Source organism: Hermetia illucens, chromosome 6, assembly GCF_905115235.1.
Source record: "Hermetia illucens chromosome 6, iHerIll2.2.curated.20191125, whole genome shotgun sequence".
Classification (NCBI taxonomy): domain Eukaryota; kingdom Metazoa; phylum Arthropoda; class Insecta; order Diptera; family Stratiomyidae; genus Hermetia; species Hermetia illucens.
The window spans coordinates 37,731,021-37,754,731 of record NC_051854.1 but is presented as its reverse complement, the minus strand read 5'-3'; the positions used below and the strand labels follow the sequence as shown (position 1 = coordinate 37,754,731).

Below are 23,711 nucleotides of genomic sequence, written 5' to 3'. Positions count from 1 at the left end.
AGAAGATGACGGCATGTGCCCGGAGGTCATCATCGAGGAGGAGGAAGGAGACCCCTTCAACTTTGTAGTGCGGAAGAAGAAGACATCAAATAGGAATAAGGTTAGTGCCACCATTGTAAGTGCCCCACCAACCACCCGACAATCCTCTCCCCAAGCAGCCACTCCCAAAAAAAATAAAATCCCTCCGATAACTGGGTACAAACTGAATGTACCACAGTTCTTAAAACTGATTAAAGAAAAAGGCTTGAAAGCAACCCTGAAGAACACGAGGGCTGACAAGACCCTCATCTTCGCCGAGACGGTTGAAGACCATGCTGCGATTTTCGCTCTCATAAGAGAGAAAGGGCTTCACGCCACCACCAGCACCCCACCGAGCCTAAGAACTAAGTCGCTGGTTATTCGCGGTCTCCACAGGGAGACAGATCCAGCGGACATATTGCGGGAGCTCAACGAAGATTACCCGCAATTAAAATTGAAAACCGTGGCCAACTTAGTCACGCGAGCAGATAAGCTTCTGCATAGCCAGAACCCGGCACTCCCGATGAGGTCACAATCGGGACTTTTCATAGCCACTTTCGAGCCCTCCCAAGAGCTCAGTGAAGTACAAAAAATTAAATATATACTTCACCAGAAGATTTCGCTTGAGAAAGTCAAGCCAATTGAAGAAGTGCAGTGCTACAACTGCCAGAATTTCGGGCACATTGCCCCTAACTGTTCGATTGTGCACAGGTGCGTGAAGTGCGCAAAAAAACACGTCCGCGGGGAATGCCCCGTACCAGCGGCGGAGGCGCGGCATTGCTGCAATTGTGGCCAGACCGGACATCCTGCCAACTACCGCGGATGCCCGGCATACAAAGATATGGTTGCCAGAAGGGAAGCTGGCAGGGCGAGAAAAAATGCAGAAACGGCGAGGACCAAGCAAACGATGACACAGATGTCACAAAGCTTGTCCCGGCCAGGTGTATCGTACGCCCAAGCAGCTAGGAATACTCTTCCTAGAGCTGCACCTCAAGCTCCACAAGGCAACAAACTGGCCTTCAAGAACTTGGTCGAAAGCCTCGCTTCCGCCCAAACGAATGAGCAACGGCAGATTGCCGCAATCCAATTATTGATGAACTTATGGAGTTAAATATAGTCACATTTAACTCCGCGTCCCTGGTCTCACACGCCCAACGTGCCACTGCCCAAGCGTTGATTGATACTCTGAAAGCAGACATATTTTGCGTTTCGGAGACCCACCTAAACCACAGACACAATGTCAATTTCACCGGATATACCACTATTCGGCACAACAGCAACACGGGCGCTGCCCTTCTAGTCAAAAAAGACTACCATTTTGAGGAAGTCGTCATCGAAGGTCTATTAGTCTGTTCCGCTGCAGCGGCAATAGTTAAAACTATCGATAATAAACGGATTTTGGTAGTTTCCGTTTATATCAAATGCAATTCCCGAAGTGAACAACTGGGCCATGACTTAAAGGTCTTGGGTGATCTCCAGTTAAAATCCAAATATCTTATCTTCGGTGGCGACTTTAACTCACGGCACAAATCCTGGGGCGATAAGGCAGAAAATTTAAATGGTAAAACCCTGTATAACCGGATCCACGACCCTTTTACGCCAGCCAACCTTGAGGTGGTCTCGCCGGATTCGCCGACAAGACCCGCTAGTCAATCCATCATTGACTTTTTCCTGCTGTCTGACGAAACCAAGCAAAGTTTTCAGGTAACTTCCTGTAAAACCTTGCCAGGCATGTCCGACCATTTTGCAGTTGAACTCAAAATGGCCTCAACTTCACAACTGCAGAAGCGAGTTAAGGTAACCATCAGGTCATTCGCCCACACTGATTGGGACAAATTCAAGTCAGATTTAGCACCAAGGCTGAACTTGAAGAAACTCGCTACAGATCGCAATCTGTCGGACAAAGAAATCGACGAAGCAATCATTTTGGCCACGGACGCCATCAATACTGCTACACGCAGAAATACCAGACTGATCAAAGTCGATGAGTTTGTATACAACAAACTCCCGCATGACATCATGCTACATATGAAGGTCAGACCGATTTGGCGCAGGAACCTCAAGCGCAACTTCCATAAAAATGGAAATAAAGTTAATGCTGAATACAAAGCATTGCTCTCCCAGATTAATTGCCTGAGTACAATTATCCGGGAAATGGTGGCGCAATTCCGCAATAAAGAATTAACCCGTAGTCTCGCAGATATTAAGCCCGGGCCAGATATGTTTCAACATATAAATAGGCTAGCGGGGAAAAATAGGTCCCGTAATTTCGTTCTTACCAGGAACAGGGAACCAATCTGCGGAGACGCCAGAAAGGCGCAAGTCCTTGCGGAATCATTTGAGTCTCAGCTCAATACCCCTCCGCCTCAAAGTAACCCGGCAATAGTGTCGATGGTTGAAACAACTATCGCCGACTTTGTCTCTAGGCATTCAAATAGATTAGTCACATTCTCCCAAACGAACTCCTCGGTAAAACCAACGGATTCGCAACAATTCCTGAGTTTATCACAACTCACCGCCTTGACCTCAAACCTAAACGGTAAAAAATCAGCCGGACCTGACGAAATTCCTAATTACGTAATTAGGCAACTTCCCCGAGTCTCCATCAAATTTTTGCTGGCAGTATTTAATAACTGCATAAATAATGGTTACTTTCCCACCACCTGGAAAGTAGCTAAAATAATTGCGATCCGAAAAAAAGGCGGCTCTACTGAGCCTAAAAACTTTAGACCCGTTTCATTATTATCCAATTTAGGCAGACTCTTTGAGAGAGCATGGACAATCGGGCTAGTCCAATATTGCAACCTCAAAGAGATTATACCGAACCATCAGTTCGGGTTCCGCAGCAAGCACGGAACTCAACATGCACTTAGCTACCTTCACGACACCGTCGTAGCAAGACTTAACGTCAATAATAAACCGACCGTAGCATGTGCATTAGACTTAGAAAAGGCCTTTGACTCCGTATGGGTAAACGGACTAATCTACAAACTGATAGATCTTGAGTTCCCAATTCCGATCATTAGAATTGCACTAAGCTTCTTCGAAGATAGGTATTTCTACGTCAGTGTGGGGAATGAATTCTCCGATCTCTTGTCGGTAACATCGGGAGTACCGCAAGGATCCATTTCTGGACCCACCTTTTATAATATCTTCACGGCTGACGTCCCAACTCCCGAGACCGGCACCGAACTCATTCAATATGCCGATGACACTCTCATCTTCGCTTCAAGCCTCCACCCCAACAGGGCAGCCAAAGCGGTCGAGAAATATTTGAAAGACTTTGGCAATTACCTGGCATGGGGCATTAAGATTAATGAGGCCAAAACGCAATTCTGCACCTTCCGGAGGAAAGCTAGATAGCTAGGTTCTAGAGGAATCCATAGAAAAGCTAAACGCTTGAAAATGAAGATCGGAAACACTATAGTGAGCAATTCCCAGAGCATTAAGTACTTAGGAGTTAAACTTCACGAATTCCTTAAGTTCAAGCCACATCTTGAGCTCGCTATCGGTAAAGCACGCGGTGTATTCAGTAGGATCTACTTCCTTCTTCGAAAGAAAGTAGGACTCAGCACCAAGGCCAAACTGACTCTCTACAAGACCCTGATCAGACCCATTATCTGCTATGGAGCGCCCACGTGGATCACTTGCTCCACCCGAACCATGTCCAAATGTGAGGCATTCGAACGCCGGATATTAAGGTACTGCACTGGTCTTTCCTATAATTGGAAAACCAAGAAGGTTGGAAAAAACGCCGAGGTATATCGGCGCGCCAAGGTACAATCTCTTCGAGAATTCGTTCTCAATTTGGTGGAACGGTTCTTCGAAAGAACGAAGAATCATCCAAATCCACTAATCCGGCAACTCTACCAACAGGGTAGCACCTTCCCATTGGCCAACTTCCTAAGGCCCTGCCAAATAGTGAGCGAAGCTCTTAAACCCGCTATCCTTTCCCTATATGATTCTCCCTGCCTGGTAGGGGTACATCGAGGCTAAGCACAAGACATGTAATGTGCTATTGTAAATAGTAGGTTAAATATTTATTGTTAGAATAAGTTAGAATAAGTTAGATTAAGTTAGACTTAGTTAGTTTTAAGTATTTTAAATAAGTAAGTGATGCCTTCTGGCGCTTTTAGTGCAAGCGCAGTCTTTGAAATAATGCAGATCAGTCAAGATAATTGTGAAGATTTATGTATTAAAATTAATACAATTAAAGTAAAAATTTACACAGAAGGTCGGGTAGGCCAAACAATTGTAATAGCCACCCATTGAAATAAAGTTAAGTTAGTTAAGCTTAATATTTAAGCTAGAATGTAATTAATAATGTATTAGAAGTAAACCACTATGAAAATAAAAAAACTTAAACTTAAACTTAAACGGGAAACAAATCTCCTGTATGTAGTCTTCTTCTTTATGCAACCAGAATAAACTGGTTTGAAATACCACCGGGAGATTCAATGGACGAATGAAGACCGGTGCCCAGAGTCCGAGTGGAATCTTTTCAAAAATTCGAATTATTTGTTAGGTACGTATACCAACAATTTTCTAACGTTTCGTGGTCAAAATTAAATTTCCTTTTCAATCATTCACCCACAACCTTGCAAAGCTTGCGGTTTTTTACCAAAAAAACTAGTACTTGTTACTAGTTCTTCCCCCAGAATATCTATCTCCAACCTGTATCTGATTTTCACAATGCAAAATGAATTAGCGGATGTATGGACTATAGATGGGGGCAAATTTAAAAGAAAACACATTGAACACTTGAACGAGACATGCAAGGATATTTCTGAAAAGTTGGTGCCGGAAGAGGAGAAAATGTATTTTTCCTGGATACTAAACTCATTCGAAGTTATAGGTCAATTGAATTTGAAATGCAATACATAGAAAATCAGCCAGAGGATCCTCTTCACGGCAAACTGTACAACACTCGTAGCTCATGACCTCACTTTTCTAACTCAATAATCTATAGAATGCAAAATGTGAAAAAGGAGGATTCACATTGCAGATACTGGAAAATGTTGGATAAGTTTTAAAGCTCCTCGAAAGAAAGTTTAGAAAGGCAGAAGGAAGGAAACATGAGGAAAAAATTGAATTAACTAAAGTACAAGGACGAAATTTACCTGGCATAAATAAACTGAACTCTTATCCTTGATTCGTTTCTACGTAAGAATAATGACGTGATACTCGCTGGAAATGTGTTGCACTAGGACCTAATGCAATTGTGAGCAGAGAGCCACGTCCACTAATGTGCCATATTCTCCCAATTATCTTAACTATAAAGCCGAAGATGTCAGTGGACAGCTCAAACATTAAATAACGATAACTCCATAACTGGCCATAATATATGTAATGCCTGTAATAATAAGGAAGCCAGAATGGGTATCCGGATACAGACCGCCAGAAGGAAACATTCTCAAAATCTGAAAACATTGGACTGTCAAAGTCCACTAGCATCTAAATGAAGTTCCACTGTGTTGCTTTGTCGAGACGCACTTGTATGTCTTTGTGGTAGCCAGGGTCGGGCAGTTGGGTCGACGTCTATGATATTTCAGTCCTTCCGCGTCCTGAACAAAAATTTTGATTTACTTGCTTGAAGCCATGTGAAATTGAAGCTTGGACCAGAATGTATCATCAATACAGCCCCCACCCCCCGTATGTTGGTTGCAGCAGTGTGTGGGATTCACACCCACTAAAACCACCCCCACTCTTCCGCCGCTCCCCGCGGGACGACCGTGAAGTATTACTTCGCGGGGGAGGCTCTGGTTCGCTATACCAGCTCGTCCATGTCACGTCTCCGTCGCGCCGCCTTCCGAGCTCGATCCAACTCCAGGAGTTTTGTCTGCACCACGGCTACTGCCTCATTTACCGCCATCCAGTTTTCCTCCGACTTCAACATCCCTTCCACCAGGTTGGAGGGCTCGATGTCCGCCCCTAAGATGCTGTTCAGCCTCCTTTTCTGCTTCAGAAATCTGGGACAATGGAACATAACGTGCTCCGGGTCCTCGAGTGTAGCACCGCATTCAGGACAGTTGGGAGACTCGTCCAACTCGAAGCGATGCAAGTACTTCCTATAGCCACCGTGTCCCGTAAGGAACTGTGTCAGGTGGTAATTCAATTCTCCGTGATTTCGGTTGACCCATTTCTCGATACACGGGATCAATGTATGGGTCCACCGGCCCTTGTCGGAGTTATCCCATCGTTGTTGTCACTTGCCACACAACTCTCTCCTGATGGCTTTTCGGAAATCCGCATTCACCTCGACTGAATTTGCCTTCCGTTTTTCGTAGAGCCAGTGTGCCTCGCTCGCTAGAAGATCTATAGGGATCATTCTTGCGATGACACACACTGCCTCTGTCGACGACGTCCTAAATGCGCTGCACACCCTTAGCGCAATTGGCCGGTATGCCGAACATATCTTCCTTGACAGCGTGGTTCAACGCTCCCGCCCAGACAGGGGCCGCGTATAGCAGGATCGACCTCACCACTCCCGCGATGAGTAGCCTGCGACTATACTTCGGCCTTCCCACGTTAGGCATCATCCTTGGAAGGGATGAGCTGACATTTGCTGCCTTCTCTCGCGCATAATCCAAGTGTCCCTTGAAACTCAGCTTGGCATCGATCATCACCCCCAGGTATTTGACAACCGATTTTGAGATGACCTCACGATCACCGACCTGGATGGTAACCGTGTTGGTAATGAGCACTGCCTCCGTCTTTTCGTCCGCCAGGTCCAGCTTGACCATTCGTAACCATGACTTGATGGTATGAATGGCTTCATTTGCATAAAGCTCCACGTCCTCGGGATGCTTTGCAATTGCAACTACCGCCAAGTCGTCCGCAAAACCAATCAGCATTGTCTCCTCCGGCACGCGAAGGCCAAGCACTCCGTCGTACATTATGTTCCACAGCAGCGGTCCCAATACAGAACCTTGAGGCACACCTGCTGTCACAATGTACTCCTTCAGCCCGTCGTCCGTCTCGTACCAGAGAAGTCTGTCCGAAAAGTAACTCTCGATGAGCCGAGCCAAGTAGTTAGGAACACCCAGTTTGGCCAAAGCGCCCTTAATCCAGCCCCAGTTGGCTGAGTTAAAAGCATTTTTGACGTCCAGCGTCACCAGAGCATAGCATTTACCCATGGCCATTGCATTGCGAGCCAATTCCACGACCTTTGCTACTGCATCGACCGTAGAACGGGCTCGCCGAAACCCATATTGCCGCTCTGAAAGACCACCCGCAAGCTCGATGAACGGGAGCAGCCTGTTGTATATCACCCTCTCCAACATCTTCCCCATCATGTCTAAGAGACAAATAGGGTGATATGAAGAGGGCACGCCGGGTGGTTTTCGGGGCTTCGGTAGCAACACCAGCTTCTGCCTCTTCCACTGGGCGGGAAACACTCCTTCCGCCATGCACGTTCAGAATTCCGTCCAATCCCGGAGCCTTGCTGTCCCCAATACGTCTGCAGATTTCCCAAAGTTCCTCTTCGGTAACATCAGGGATCGAGAAGACGTCCTGCTGAGCTGCCAGTTGGGGTTCTCTTTCGTCCTGCTCCTGCTGCGGGAAAAGAGTTGTAATTATTTGCAACAAGAACCGTGGGCATGTCACCTGAGGTGATTTTCGCCCGCGGATCTTCTTCATTACAACTTGGTAGGCTATACCCCACGGATTCGTATTAGCCTCCATGCAGAGCTTCTGGTAGCATTCCCGCTTGCTTCTCCGAATGGCCTTCTTAAGGTTGCTTCGCAGATCCCTGTATTCCTCCTGACGCTCCTGGTGCTCCGGCCTTCCCCTTGCCCTGTGGGAAAGTCTCCTCGCTCGGAAACAAGAGGATCTCAAGGCAGCGATCTCCGTGTTTCACCAGTAGTTTGGCCTCTTGCCGTGGTGCAAACGTCGTCGGGGCATTGTAGCGTCGTATGCTTCGGTTACATGCTGAGACAGCTGTGTGACCCTTTCCACCGCTATGTGGTACCCTGCCTACTTCGATATCACATGGACACGCTATGAAGAGAGTCGATTTTTTTTAAGTTGGCGTCTTACCGGTAGCTAGAACGACTACGGGGCTAAGCGTTCCATGGGTAAATAAATCATTATTTCCGGGATCATTTACCACAACTGAAACAGCAGCAAAGTGCAAAGTGAAAGAAAACTAATCCTTCAGATCCATTACATGTTTGTTTTCATTCACTCCTTATTCCTTTCCGGGAAAATAAAATCGCAATCCGTAGTAAAGGAATGGGGCACCCCTCAAGATGCTTTGCCTAAATATTAACCTTCCCTACTCAGTTGTGGGAGATATTGAAAAGTCACTACATATTGGGGCCATGTTGAAGGGTTGACTGCTTCCCATTGTCCTTGGGAAAGAAATTGGAGATATTATACTAATCTGCAGATATACGAAAACACAGGAAAAATAGGCGTCATAGCCGAACCAGATCAACCAATTCTTCACAACCGCCTGTTACCATTTCACATAAATATTTAGAGCCTGGACTTCACAGAAAGTAGATAGTTTTTCCCGAAACTAAGTCATGTTAGGGAATGGAAAATTTTCAACCTATACCATTTGGTGGTAAGCAATAATCTAATTGTCGTTCCAACTAAGCAACACATTTCCCAAAAACAATTCTACTTTTCTTCATACTTCAGTGCGGAGTCATCACTAACCGATAATCTGATCGAAGGAGGAACTTAAATACTCTACTTCTCATATATTCCATGAGTCCAGTAATCGGCAGAAGCTGAGTGACCGAAGATTCCGCCGCATACCATGTTGCATCCCTAGGATGTGCTGAGATTCTTATAGAGACTAGGTCAGGTTTGCTCAGGACCCACTAAATGGATTAAACAAGGAAAAATATTGGCATAGGCATGTAGTCATAATATGGAAATTTAACACCAACATGTTGCGCGCGTCATTATAGATTGTCATCTCATCAATGATATGCAGATCACTAGCCTTCTCCAGGGCCTGTAGAAAAATTTGCAGTTCTAACAATATTCGCAGATATTGAAGGTACTCTCAACAGCAGGCAGACACTAGTTGATTTTTCTAAAACCAAGGAGAATTTTGTTAAAGTCTCACCAACGTTGGCCGGGAAACAACCCTGAGGCAGTAGGTTTTCGGAAAAGCTAGGCCAGCTACTATACTTTAGAAGCAGCGTACCTCACACATATGATCCTGCCCGAAAGTCCACACCTAGCTCTTAAAAAGGGAAGTAATTGGAAAACCCCAAGGGATGGTAAAATACACAGGCTTAGGCTCCAATTTCCAGGTCTACCGAATATTCGAAAATAGGTTGTCTCAGAAAAGGAACTATGACGGGTTCAAGTTTGCACATCTGGACTAATCCATTTTTAGCAAAGAGCAGTTTCAAGTGGTGGGAGTTCCTTTTTTAGCAGTTTCAAGTAGTGGGAGAGAGCTGCCCCGATGCTTTTAAACTTGCAATCAGAAATATCCTTGTTGATGCCAAAGCCCTCAAGCTTGCAATCAGATATATCCTTGTTGATGCCATAGGTACCCTGCCTCAAAATCAACGCGAGTGGTAGCCTACGCCTATGATATCAATATCTTATGACGCTCTCTCCTCGGTGCCAAGGAAAACTCCGATAAGTTCGACGATGCAGCGAAGAAGATAGGATTGCGGGCCAATGAACAAAACACCAGGATCATGACGCAGACTATAAAATAGATGCCAGCGAGACAAACTATCACAATTGATGAATATAATTTAGTGAACGTTGATAGCGTTACATATTTGGAGAGTAAGATATCAAAATGCGCACACGAAACGCATGGAGTAAAAGGAAAACCAGTGACGTGAACGAAACTGACTTGATGGAAACCGGACACCGCATGCCAGTGAAGGTGTTAAATGGAAAACAGACGAATGCTCTGTGTGATAAGATGAGACTTTTCATGGATGACGACATGGAAACTGCTGCACCTCCGACTGCGGCTATTCTCAAAGAAATCAAAAAACAGGCGATCGAGTCTCTGACGGTATGGTATAAGGGAAACCCGATCACACACCGACCGTGGCATACTCTTTTAACTATTTTCCATTACTGATTAGACTAAGTTTACGCCGAAAACATAAAACTTGGTCAAATTACCATGTAGTATGCCAAAGCCTCCCCCTATCTGTTGACAGCAAGGCTGTCAAAACTGCGAAACTACCCCAACATTTTTTGGTGCAAGATTCATGGATTCGATATAATAGAATTTGTGGCGTTGGATAAGTAAGGGGGGAGGATCTTTTACGTGAAAGATCCATAAAACCGAAGGCTTGTATCCTGACATCAACACGATTAGAGGCAATCATGCTGAAACAGTTCTATTTCCAGGGCCTAGTTACGGTCATTGTACAGTATCCGATTAATGGCGACAGCGTCCTCTGCTTATTTACCCTTTAATTCTTTGTGTCCTCCACCGACGTACTAAAGGATCCGATCACGTATGCAGAATTAAGTGATCTCGAACTCTTAATAGGCTGCGATCCGAACACTCAGCATATTTGTTGGGGCTGTAGCAATTAGAGGAGAGAGGAGGAGGAGGAGAAAAGCTATTTGATTTCATCACTTCAGCTAGTCTCGTGTGAACTTCGGCGGATCGGATGCCAAGATTTTGGAGCCATCAAGAAAGATGATGTGGAAAGGACGCTCGGCTTCCCCAATAAACTGCACACCAGTATAGAGTTCAGAGAAAACCGACTGACACCAGATGGGTGATCCCCAGCAACTCGAATCACGCGTATCAGCACAAAGTCGTCTCTTTTAACTGCATGATTCACCGTATGTTAATTCGTCCCATCTCCTCGGAGCGAGTGATGAAAGAGACAAAGCATATTTTTGAGGTGGCCAGACTGAATAATCATTCTGGTCATACCTTCAGCAGCTTGATTAGCAAAAGGAAGAGGATACTTCAACGGCAAGCACTCACCAAGCTGGCCCTGGATCAAAAGCCCAGACGGAAATAGCTCTCGATTTCAACGAAATTTCACTTCCGTTGCAAAGAAGATTTCGGAGACTTGGTTTGGACGTCGTTTTCAGCAGCAGGAACAGCCAACTCAAAACCCTTCTGGAATCGACCAAAGATACTATCGATCAAATGGTAAGCTCCGGGGTATACGAAATTTCATGCGCTGATTGCAAGAAAGGATACGTCGGACAAACCAGAAGGAACTGGAAATATGTTTCAGGGAACACTTAAAGGCAGCAGAATTGGGAGAGAAAGGAGTGTTTCGCTTTCAAATCAAAGCTAGTGGACCATATCGTCCTAAATAAACATAGGATTTCCAGAGAGAACGTAAGGTTGGTGAACTGCACAAGCGATATGAGGAAATTAGACGTGACCGAAAGTTTAGAAATTTACAAAACAGCACAAGATAAACTTCTCAACGAGGACCAAGGGAACGGTTACTCCTGGCTCTTCAAATTCATCATGAAGCGTACCCGTGGGCAAAATTATAACCTCTGTCCCAACGGCGTCCAATCTCAGTAGGAAAGTAAATGAGCTTTTAATTACCCCCACGGAATCAAGGAGAGCAAGCGTAAATATAACGATTTTGGATTTCTTTGCTTATTCAAACCTAAGCACTGAAGAAGGCGGCAAGTAGGCGCCGAAATACGCATATTTGCTTTTTAATAAATAGTTTTTGTTTGATATCAAAAACTTTACTCAAACGCTCAGAACAGAAGTTTTTGTTACTGGACGAACTGAATCCAGTTCTTACAATGCCTTCTGATTCTCGACTCCCCATACATCTGCTTGGAAAAAGATATGAAGTGACGCTAAAACATAAAGAGAACTGGGAAGTACCAGAGGAATGCATGACGGGGTATACAGAAGAAACTATAATAGAACAGGATTCTGATGCCATGCTTTTCGTTTGGGTTGAAATATATGCGATCCTAAAGGCAGCAAACTTGGTTATTGACAAACAGTTGAAAGACGGGCGTTGAATAGTCTCCTTTGATCACGTCGAAAATCGTTCAGGAATGCAGAAGCAATTTGAACTCTATCTTTAGATTCAATACGATTGAACTACTCAGGATAGGTAGCTGTGTGTAGTGAGTCACGGTGGTGCAGAGGGAAATGAAATCTCGGATGCCTTAGCAACAGAGGATTCAATCTCCCCCATGCCGGGACCAGAACAATTGGAGTATCAGTAGCATTGGCTAAAGCTGTCATCATAAACTGGGAAGAAGCTTCCAATAATTGTCATTATGGGAAACTTGTTCCCAGGTGACAGAGCCCAAATGCCAAATGGTGCTAGGTACACCAAATTTTTCTTGTCAGAACCTCACATACACACCGAAAAGTTTATCCTGTCGAAAAGCACTAAGCCTTGAAGGAATGTTGTAGGCATTATAGAAAGTGTACAATATAATACATGTCCCTCCTGTAATGAGGAATCCATGAAGCATTTACTACATGAATACCAGTCCTATGGAAGCATAATATCTTTGATGGGGCTGTGCTCCAATTGCAATGGATAGCATCGCTTCCTACGAAGAATAACGAATGGTACATTCTTCATGACTCCTCAGTCGCCAAATCCAGTTGGACGTTATGCCGCTTTAAAGAAGAGATGATTTGTGAGCCGTAATAACTCCATCGGAAATGTTCTTCATCAAAACTTGACACTGTAGTACGACTTACTGGCAGAGTACCACCTCCATTAAAAGTATACTCTGCAGAGAATCTTGGGTCAAACCGCACTATTGCCACTGACCACATATTAGATCATAATGTGACCTACCTAATTCTGTTCTTAAACAAGGATCGAACGTGCTGGTTGGGAACACGGTTGTAATACAGTAAGATGGAATTTACAATTACGCTCCCTTGACAGAAGACAGAAACAGACGTGGAGACTACGAATTACGACCCCTACCTTCCTTCCAGGGCCTTAAATTCTACATCTAATACATTCTGTCCTGTCAAACGCGGCGTACGCAGTGGTATATTCAGGTCAGCCATGAGAACTTGATTTTGGGATTCTCTGCTGGAGCCCCCTGAAGTGAGTCTTATTAGTACACTCCAAATGGAGCAAAAACGGATTAACTTGCAATGGTACCTGTTGGGGGATCTTGATCAGCAAATTTATTATTTGAACCTCCCACAATGCTGATAGTCGGAGTAGCTATAAAATATGAAAAGTATAGGTAGGGGATGCTTTATCCCCAAAAGTTTTCAAAGAGTTGGCAAGAACATATCAATTTTTCCAAAAGATCTTGGTAGAAAGTTTATAATGCAGTGACAGATGTCGAAAGCTGATCGTGAAAAAGAAGTGGAAACGTTCTTTCTTCGACATTTGTGCAAAACTCATTGAAAGCTTTGTCTCAGCTCCATGTAACTAATCTCTGGAGTTCTTCTACAGCCTTTTAAAGGAGCACGATGTGAACAGGTTATCCATATAAGTGCTCTTCATCTATTTTACATTCTCTTGGTTCTTTAATTATTATTAAACGTTGCCTCGTCTTACTGAAGTTTTCCTCCATTATTCTGTGATATACTCCTCTTTAATAATCCTGAATCTCTCGCAATTTATCCGGCTCCTTAGGTATATGGTTGACACAAAGCACTAGGTCAAGAATTATATGTACGCACCCTCGTCTAGAGGTTTCTGATAATGTGCGTCAGTGCCCATCACAAGACTATTGAAAAAGTTTGCCCTCTAGTTCTATCGTTCTACGCCATGCAGCTTCAGGACGATACACTCGTTAGCATTGTGGGATATTGGATCAGTTTGCATCACATATGTAGCTTTTTTTTTTTTTTGAGGAGGTGGAAATCTTCAAAAGACTCCGGCCTGGGCACGCCAGAGTGTGGGATTTTTACCCACTAAAACCACCCCCGACTCCCTTCCTACCCCGTGGAACCACCTTTAGGTATTACATCACGGGGCGGAGTTAGCTAACTTTAGCTAGGTCTCCTTCCGTCTACCCGCGGGGTTCGTAACCGCGTCTTCCTCACTTCTTCTGTTTTTTGCAGTTTTTCCAGGATTACAGCGATCATGGAATTGATCGCATCCCAGTCTTCCTGACAGGCTACCATTCTTCGGACAAAATTTTCCGGTGATAGCACTTCACCTAGAGTTTCCTCCAGGTTCCTCCTTTTTTCCACGAACCTAGGACACTGGAAGAAAACGTGCGCCGGGTCCTCTGGGATCCCGCAGTTTGGACAATTAGGCGAGGTGTCCAATTTAAACCTGTACAGGTATTGACGATATCCTCCATGGCCGGTGAGGAACTGGGTGAGATTATAATTGATCTCCCCATGCTTTCTCTCCAGCCACTCCCCGATGGAAGGGATCAACCTGTAAGTCCAACGACCCTTTTCTGATTGGTTCCATCGCTGTTGCCACCTGCTTATGGATCTCTCCCTTTCGGCTTTTTTCACCTGAGATAAGGGAGAGATGGACCTGGTGTTATAAATGTTCATCATTTCGGTTGCCGGGAAGTCAATCGCCATCAATCCCGAGATGACGAACGCTGCATCGTCTGAGACGGTCCTGAAGGCAGAACACACCCTTAGGGATGTTCTTCTGTAGACCGCACTCAGTTTATGTGTATTGCCTAAAGCCTGCAGTGCTTTTCCCCAAACTGGGACTGCATACAGCATGATAGAGCTCACCACCCTGGCTATGAGCAGCCTGCAAGTATGCCGCGGGCCTCCTACGTTTGGCATCATCCTTGCCAGAGAAATACTCGTGGTGGATGCTCGTTTACAAGTATGCTCTATGTGCTGCTTAAAATTAAGTCCTCCGTCTATCATCACCCCCAAGTATTTGATGGCCGGCTTGGAAGTGATGATACGATTCCCGATTCTAATGCAGGCGTAATTTCTTTTGCGGCGCTTAGTGATGAGGACCGCTTCCGTCTTTTCCTCCGCGAGTGCCAGTCCAGCACTCTCTAACCAAGCCTTAATAATACTGATTGCTTCGCTTGAGTACAACTCAGCATCCTCGAGATGCTTTGCAACCACAACCAGTGCTATATCATCGGCGTAACCCACCACCGTAGCCTCCTCCGGAACCGGAAAGTTGAGCACATCATTATACATGATGTTCCACAGTAGTGGGCCCAGTACAGAGCCCTGGGGGACACCCGCGGAGACAACGTACTCTTTGGATCCGTCATCGATATCATACCAGAGTGTCCGCTCTTTCAAGTAGCTACCGATAATAGCGGCGAGGTAGGTGTGAACACCAATCGTCGCCAGAGACTTTCGTATAAGGTTCCAATTGGCCGAGTTAAATGCATTCCTCACATCCAGGCTCATCACCACGCAATATTCGCTGGTACAACCCCTTTCGTGAATTGCATTTTCGGCCAAGCCAGTAACTATTTTGATGGTATCAATGGTTGATCTGGCTTTACGGAACCCATACTGCCTATCTGAAAGGCCCCCTTGGCTCTCGACGACTGAAAGTAATCTATTATAAATGGTCCGCTCCAACATTTTCCCCATGGTGTCCAGAAGACATATGGGTCTATAGGAGGACGGTTCACCTGGAGGTTTGCCAGCCTTAGGCAACAGTACCAGCTTCTGCCGCTTCCATGGTGCAGGAAAAATACCCTTCGACATGCATGTTTCAAACAGCTCCGCGAACATATCCGGTCTACTTTTGACGGCAAGTTTGAGAGCCTTATTCGGTATGCCGTCAAGACCCGGGGCTTTACTGTTGCCTATTCGACTGCAGATCTCTAGCAGCTCGTCCCTGGCGACTGGTGGAATCGGCGTCATATTCAGGGGGCGCTGGAAGGTGTCAGCACCCCCCTCTTGCTGGGGAAATAACCCCTGGATTATTTTCAACAAGAGCATAGGGCACGTGATCTGCGGAGACGATCGGCCTCTGAATTGTCCTGTCACGATTTTATAGGCGCTAGCCCACGGATTTATGTCCGCTTCCGAACAGAGCCCCTTAAAACATTCCCTCTTACTCCGCTGGATGGCGAGCTTGAGGTTCTTGCGAGCTTCCCTATAGGCATGCTCCTTTTGCCCCTGATCGATCCTACCTATTGCCCTCTGAGCCGTTCGTCTGGTTCTGTGGCAAATCGATCGAAGATTGGCAAGTTCACTATTCCACCAATAATTGGGTCTTCTAGTGGGGAATGAACATCTCCTAGGCATCGACGCGTCACATGCTTTAGAGATGCTCTGTGTGACATGGAGAGCTCTCTCCGTGGAGGTGCCTGCTTTGCTAGGCAAGTCTAGCCACACCTCCATGAATGTTTGCTCATCCATCGCTTTGGCAGACCATCCTGGTGTTCCTCTGGATTTCGGCTTCCGGGGTGCGGGTCTCCTGCCTTGTGGCTCCATCCTTAGTTCAAAGGTGATTGCCTGGTGGTCGTTGTACGTGAAGTCCTCACTAACTTGCCAGGACATGTCACGTGCTAACGCAGGGCTGATAAAAGTCAGATCTACAATTGACCCAGTTCCCCCTTTCCGATAAGTGTTTGTATCGCCTTCGTTGGCCAGAACCACATCCAACTGGGCGAATGCTTCTAATAAGCACCGCCCCCTTGCGTTAATCTCTTTGCTGCCCCACTCGATAGCCCACGCATTAAAATCACCGGGTATCACCTTTGGACTCCGTCCCTTTGCATCGTGAACAAGATCGTCTAACAGTTCTTCAAACTCGGGCAGTGTGAGGCTCGGTGGGGCGTAACAGCTATATATGAATATACCGCTTATTTTTGCCCACACAAAGCCTCTAGCCGCCTGACCCATGCTATATTGTATGGCTTGACGACCGCACGCCCATATCGCCGCTCCACCAGTCGAATCTGTGACCCATACAGCACCGTCAAGATTTCTGTACGGTTCACTAATGATAGCAATCTCCATTGCGGATTCGTAAGTGGTCTGCGCAAGCAAATCTTGTGCGACCCTGCAATGATTAAGGTTTATTTGTATTAACCTCATTTTTTCACTGCAGTTAACGCCTTCTAAATTCTGGGCATTTCCCACTTCCGGCAATATGCCGGTTATCCCTTCCCTCCTTTTCTTTGAACAAGATGCATTTGGGGTCTCTATTGCACTCCTTGGCTATATGTCCTTTTTCCCCACATCTTCGACATCGATCGGACCGATCGATGCCGCTAGTGCATGCCTTCGCGAAGTGTCCAAACATTAGGCATTTGAAGCACCTTTTTAAGGAGATCTGTTCCCTTAGTCGGCAAACAACCCATCCAATCCGAACCTTCCCCACGGCCAACAACTTCTGCGCTGACTCCACTGGCAGTCGCATTGTGGCCGTTTGAGTGCCGCCATAAGCCTTTCTTAGGCTCACGATGGATTCTTCCCTGAAATCCTCCAACTTGAATTGTTCCTTCAAGGCAGTGCAGATCTCTTCTCTGGATGTTACCTCATCGAGATCCTTGCACTGAATATAGATCTCATGTTTTTGGGAACGAACCGCGACATTCTCCCCAAGTGAGTTTAAAACTTGGTTACGAAATTCGTCAGTTTTACCCATGCTGGATTTTTTCAGTTCAAACATGAGATCACCTTTCTGGGTCCTCCGGATTTTGCTAACATTTCCGCCTAGGTCTTTTAGGTCGGGGTCAGATTTCACCTTCTTCAGTATCTGTGTGTAAACACAAAACCTTATTAAAATCGGTTTACTGTCTGTCTGTCTGTCTGTCCGTCACACGCATTTTTCTCGGAGACGGTTATAGCGATTGACACCAAATTTGGTGGAAAGGTGGGAACTGTGACCGCTCACGCATATAGTGAATTACATCCTTTTACGTCGAATTTAAGGGGGGTCCCCATACATGCAAAAGGGCGGTATACAAATTTTTTTCATCAAATATAGTCATGTGGGGTATCAAATTAAAGGTCTCGATTAGTGCTTTTCAAAACCGGCCTTAGTTTTGAAATTCCTTGGAAGAATGGCAAGCGCGGGGGGTTGAAAGTGATCACTTCTTTAAGGGGGCCATTCGCAGAAACTACCCGACCCAAAAATCTGAAAAAAATCAGGAGGCTGCCACTATATGGTGCCTGGGCTCCGAAATACCATGCCGATATCTGTTTAAATAAAGTTAATAATAGTACATTACTACAATTTTTTGTAATTGGTTAGAAACTCCCCTTAAGTTCATCCTAGTACCATGAACTTTTGCAGTAATATAGGCTATAATATAGAGCATGATCTTACCAAGTTTGGTGGAAATCGTTTGTTGTTTCTTTGAAAATTGACGACTATGAATGTCAATATTACCCGAAAGTAGATACTCTCACATAATATATGGATATATTACGTGCTACATACTAAGAAATACACAAAACCTTTCGTACCTGAAGCGTCCAGCTTCCGGTTTCCCGACTTGTTCATTTTTGGGGCCTGTTGATTCGCCAAAGCTTCCCCTCCTTGTCTCTCATTCTTTTACTTGAGCGAAGGTCGGCGACTTTGTGCTTGGGTGTCACTTGGGTCGCCTGTGACACTGTTGAGGCTGGGATGTCCGGCTTTTCATTAGGCTTTCTTATTTCTTCCTGTGACCTATTATAAAGCACCCTGATGGCTCTCACCATGTTCTTAATGGCTTGGTGCACGTTGTGCTTGTCCTTGATGAATTTGGACAGCTCAACTATTTTAGTCCCAAGCTGCATAAAAGGTAGTTCTTCTGGGTCAGGGCTCTGGTCTCGGTGAGTCATGGCCAGACTACTCCTTTTACTGACTCCTTCACCCTTTTCAGTTGCTGAGCTCCCATGAGCTTTCTCTTTTGCCGGCTTTGATATTGGAAGAGATCGTAAAATTGATGAGCTTCTCCTGAATGGATCTATTTGCTGCTGCTGGAGTACCTCTTGATCAGATCCGATGGGTGTCGAAATCGCCTTTTTTGGCCAGCTATCTTCTTTTAGCCCATCATTCTTTGCCTTCGCAATTGGTGTTCTTGGCAGAGTTGTGCTTCGTTTGAACACCTCCTTCTCCAAATCTAAAACACTTGTAGTATTGGATGCAACGGTGGCCAAGTTGTCCACCACCGAAGCACTGCGGTCGAGGGATATCGACGGCCGGGAGCCCGCTTGCTCACTCCCAAAAGCCGCCGGTACTGGGGTTCCGAGCCTCTGCACCGTAACTTTACTCCTTCTCAATTCGTCCATGTTGGTTTTATTTTCTGGGTGTCCTTCCCATATGTAGCTTTCGCGACAAGTAAATTGTACAGACAGAAAAAGTGGCAAGCATATGTGGAATCATCAATTGAACTGCGTCTGCCTACAAGTCTATGGGTATCACCATGCACTTGGTCATACCTTGGGATCAGCCTTTGATCGTTATCTTGACAATCGTAGTATCATCCTACCTACTCCTACCTCTATCACACAAGCTTTCAAAGGTAAGTTATGTTTGACTACTGGAGAATACTTCGTTCCGTTATTTCTAAGAATTGGCATGTAACATGAAAATCTAAGTTACCTCTTCTATAGAGTGACAGTGACAATTTTCGTCTAGTACTTATGCTTCTGTTATACAGGTCTAATTTGAGAAGGATTCATCGTTGCTGATCAGTTGATCTACTCCTGCCGGGTCGGTAGCTGACACCACCCTTAGAACCGGTACTTTCAAGAAAATGTGCGACTTGTTCCTTTCGTTAGATTCACATCTTTCGTGAGGCTGAAGCCTTCGATAACCCAAAATTTCGGATGCAGAATGCCACACCAAACAATAGACGTACAGTTCTAACCCCATCATAAAACTAAAATCTCTTAAATTATGCGAGCCCTTTCTCTTTATCTCTTTTGAGTTCAAGTTCACTACCCACTTCTTTGGCACCAATTAGAGCAAATCTTTTGACAATTCTTCCCTGATAATACCAGGTATCAGTTCTATTGGAAAGAATTTTCAACTTGAGGAGTTTTTAACTTCTGAATTTAGAAGGACACCCGGCGGCACCCCAATAATTGGACGTAGAATGTGTTCCTTAACCTAATCACCAAGTCCTCTTGAATTTGAGGAATGCTCGCAACGTAAGAAATATGCAAATTTGACAATGTGAAATTTCCATAATAGAATTTTTTACATCACATCAAAAGGGGTGAAGCATCCTCATGTCGAGACTTTTCATTCTGGAAGAAAGGTGTGCATCACTTGATGTTGAAAGATAACAATCACATGCATTTCATAGATGCATTTTCTATGCCTTGGAATCGTTTCTACCCAGTAGGGTTAGTAAACTTTCTAACGTTTCCGCACTTCAAAGGAAAGTGTTCAAGCAAGTGCTCTAGCGTTTATCAATATGAAAAAAATACTAATCTAGATATCAAATGCAACATTTGCAGCAAGTGCAAACCACTTCACTCTGCGTGAAACATAGAAACACTTTTAAGCTTATTTGTTAAGTAGTTAAGCATGGAGTCACTAGCCGCCAGGATATGATCCTTATTCGTACCATAAGTGTTTCCTGCTCTAGATTTTCATCCCTTACTTAACTTACAAGTTGAAAACTTTAGTAAATAGTAAAATACTAACCATGTTTGCTAAGCTGTCCTTTATTCCAATGAGAACCTGGTGATGCAATAGATCCTTCTGAATACACCTATCAACTTTCGGTTAGAAAAATCTCCGAACACTTTCCTCAATTCTGATTTCACCGAAGTAGGACACGATCGATCGCAATTAACACTTTCCGTAACGCATAACGAAAAACAATTCTTCCGAGGTTGGCACAGAACTGAGACACTCAATGCGATTTCTTGCCTTTGGAACGGATTTTGGACATCAATCAGGGCCACACACATTCAGAACACCCCACACGCAACAGCGGATCGGCATACTCCCTGCTTACATACATCTCCGAGACAAGAAAAAATCCTCCACCTCCGGGTCTTGGTTACCAAAAACAGACTCAAAACGAAGCACGTAAGTGAACAGCGCCCATCGTCCTCCCACAAGGTGCACAATAATTCATCACACTAATTCCAGGACTGAGTTCTTAGGATTACCAAAACCTTTATTTCAGCACACGGGATACGTCGAAAACGCCTTTTTCGATGAAAGATTCCAATCAATAGAGAATCAATCGCCAGAAGTCTCCAAGTGGAATGGCACAGAAACGGAAAGGATATTCGCTGGATGAAACTCAAAGAAAACCTTCTTCGGATTCCGGATCCCAATAAAAGTTATAAATATACAAAACACAAACCGAACCGAACGAATGGAAAGTGACTCTTCTCAAAAAAAAGGATTGAAACTGTCCCTTTTAGTCAAACAAAAATTTTACAAAAATCGCACGTCCGATCGAAAATGCCCGGGCCATCCACTGATGATTCCGTGGACCATTCTCAACTATTGTTGTGAGATGAGGAGCGATGATGCTCAGCTGAGAAAATATCTTCACGTAGAAGGGAATCCCTAGAAATTATGTTCCACAACTATTGGCAGGCATGCGTGCCAAGGACTTCTCTCAATGTTCTTGGATTTCGCCGGGAGTACATTCATTGTTAAGAGAAAATCAGATTTGAGAACATCCCTTGCATCCTACCTTATTGTTTTGCTGAGTGCTTTTTAACGGATGTTGTTTTCGGTGCTGATTTAAAAATAACTCTACAGTGGAGGGTGGAAAATATGGGAAATCCGTTTTCATTTCATATTGACATTGTTTTGCTAAAACAGAATTTTTTGTGTTGAGCGAATGCTTTTTGAGAAGATCATCATCATCAACGGCGCCACAACCGGCATCCTTGTCGTACCTTGTCGTCAGGCAGATGTGCAAGGGATGGGCTTCGAAACTTGTGTTCATCGGGATACCCTTTCGACTAGGTCTTATACTGGTGGACTGCGCGACGGAAGACACTGCGGAGGGGATTGGGGCCATAGTTCCTAAATTGCCAGGCTGGGAAGGAGCAGAACTGTCAACATGATGATGATATACCAGGAGCACACATGGTGACAGTTTTTTTCCAAAAAGCCGCGACAATAGAGACGGAAGATCTCATGGGCCCCTTAATCGCTCAGAACGAGGATCTCCATACACGACTATGGAGTGTTCAGAAGCAAGGCCGAGGGGAAGGGTAAACTTTTCACGATCGGAATAAATGACCAAATGATCAAACGTCGTCAATATACCCGTGCATGTGCACAGAGAAAAGCCAAGGAAAGACACTTCGGAGGGGACACCGGGTGAAAAGCATACCGAGGTCCCCGAAGAAGTCTCCAAAGCCATAGAGGCGGAAAGGACTGGATCAACCAGGGAAGTAGACCTGGTCCTCAAAGAAGAGCAGAAGCTGGACGACCTAGACCTAGGACTCCTATGGCTCAGGGTGTACAGCGACGCGCTGGCAAGTGCCATGTCGGAGGAGGAGGGTGATACTTTGACAGGGAAGAAGAGTTGGAAATAATAACAGAGCTAAGGGATAGCACTAAGATAACCCAGATAAACCTTCACCATGCGAAAGCTGCGCCTGCGGTAATAGCAAGGCGAAGTTCCAAGGAGAACATTGGAATAGTGCTGACTCAGGAGCCCTGGGTGTACCGGGGGCAGATTCACGGGCTGCAAGGAGGAATTATGCAGGGTAATTTCGAAATCCTCTTGTGAAAAACCAAGAGCTTGCATAATTCTAAAACGTAATTTAAAATATATATTTCATTCAGAGTTCCTGGCCGGGGACCCTGTGGCTATCCAAGACTCATCGGAAGCCGGGAGGAGTACTCGAGAGGCAGCCATGGCCTCAGGATACTTCCCAGGAGGCGAAGTCCGGGCTCCACCGGAACAAGTCGCTAAGCTGGTGAACTGTTGTTAGAAGAGGGCATCACCACTTCTCCTCAGCTGCGATGCCAAGGCCCATCACGAAGTTTGGAGAAGAAGCGACACCAATCGAAAAGGTGAGCAACAACTTGAATCTATTCTTAGCAATAAGTTAGAAATATATAACATAGGGTACCTCCTTAAACATTATCGTTACATCGTTATTGGTTTCAGTGGCTTCATATTATTCCTTTGCGAGATTTGAAAGATGATAGTCTGATGATCGCTGTGTGTGTACTCCTCGCTGACACGGCACTGCAAGTCTCTGGTTAGAGTATCACTGACGAAGATGAGGTCTACCACCGATTGCAATTCTCCCCTCTGGAATGTGTTGGCTCCCCCAGAGTTGGCAAGTACCGAGTTCAAGCACGAGAATGTCTCAAGCGATATTCGTCCTCTTGCGTTGGTTTCTCTGCTACCCCATTGTTCTGCCCATGCATTGAAGTCGCCGGCTATTACTTCGGGATTGTAGCGACTTGCATTGAAGGATAGTTTCTCCAGAAGTGACGTGAATTCCTCTAATGTGCGACTCGGTGCTGCGTAACAGCTCCATATCGCCGCCTTACTGGTTTTGTCTGCTATCCATACTCCGCTATACAGATTTTCGTATTGTTCGGATATAATCGCAACGTCGACGTTGTTTTCGAATACGCTTTAGGAAAGTAGGTCTTGGGCCACTCGACAGTGATTCAGATTGAGTTGCATAAACTTCATTTGACCTTATTTATGAACGCCTTTCTGAACACTGGGCATTTACTGCTTCCTGCAATGTGGGCGCTGTCACTATTTTTTGCTTCACACACTTGGGCATTCCGTTGCAGTTCTTTGCCAAATGGCCCTGTTCTCCACATTTGCGGCACAGATTTGATCTGTCTTGCGAGTGAGAGCTTTCGCTATGTGACCAACCTGCCAGCACTTGTAGCATTTATGCACTG

General features: G+C 45.2%; 1 long non-coding RNA gene across 1 annotated transcript in view; it reads right to left on the bottom strand.

The window, feature by feature from the left end:
- Nucleotides 1-21,284, bottom strand: part of LOC119658574 — an 82,978-nt gene extending 61,694 nt beyond the window's left edge. Inside the window, exon 1 of the long non-coding RNA XR_005250246.1 lies at nt 20,502-21,284. This is a non-coding gene — a long non-coding RNA (uncharacterized LOC119658574). The remainder of the gene's footprint in view (nt 1-20,501) is intronic.
- Between the last annotated feature and the right edge of the window lie 2,427 nt (nt 21,285-23,711).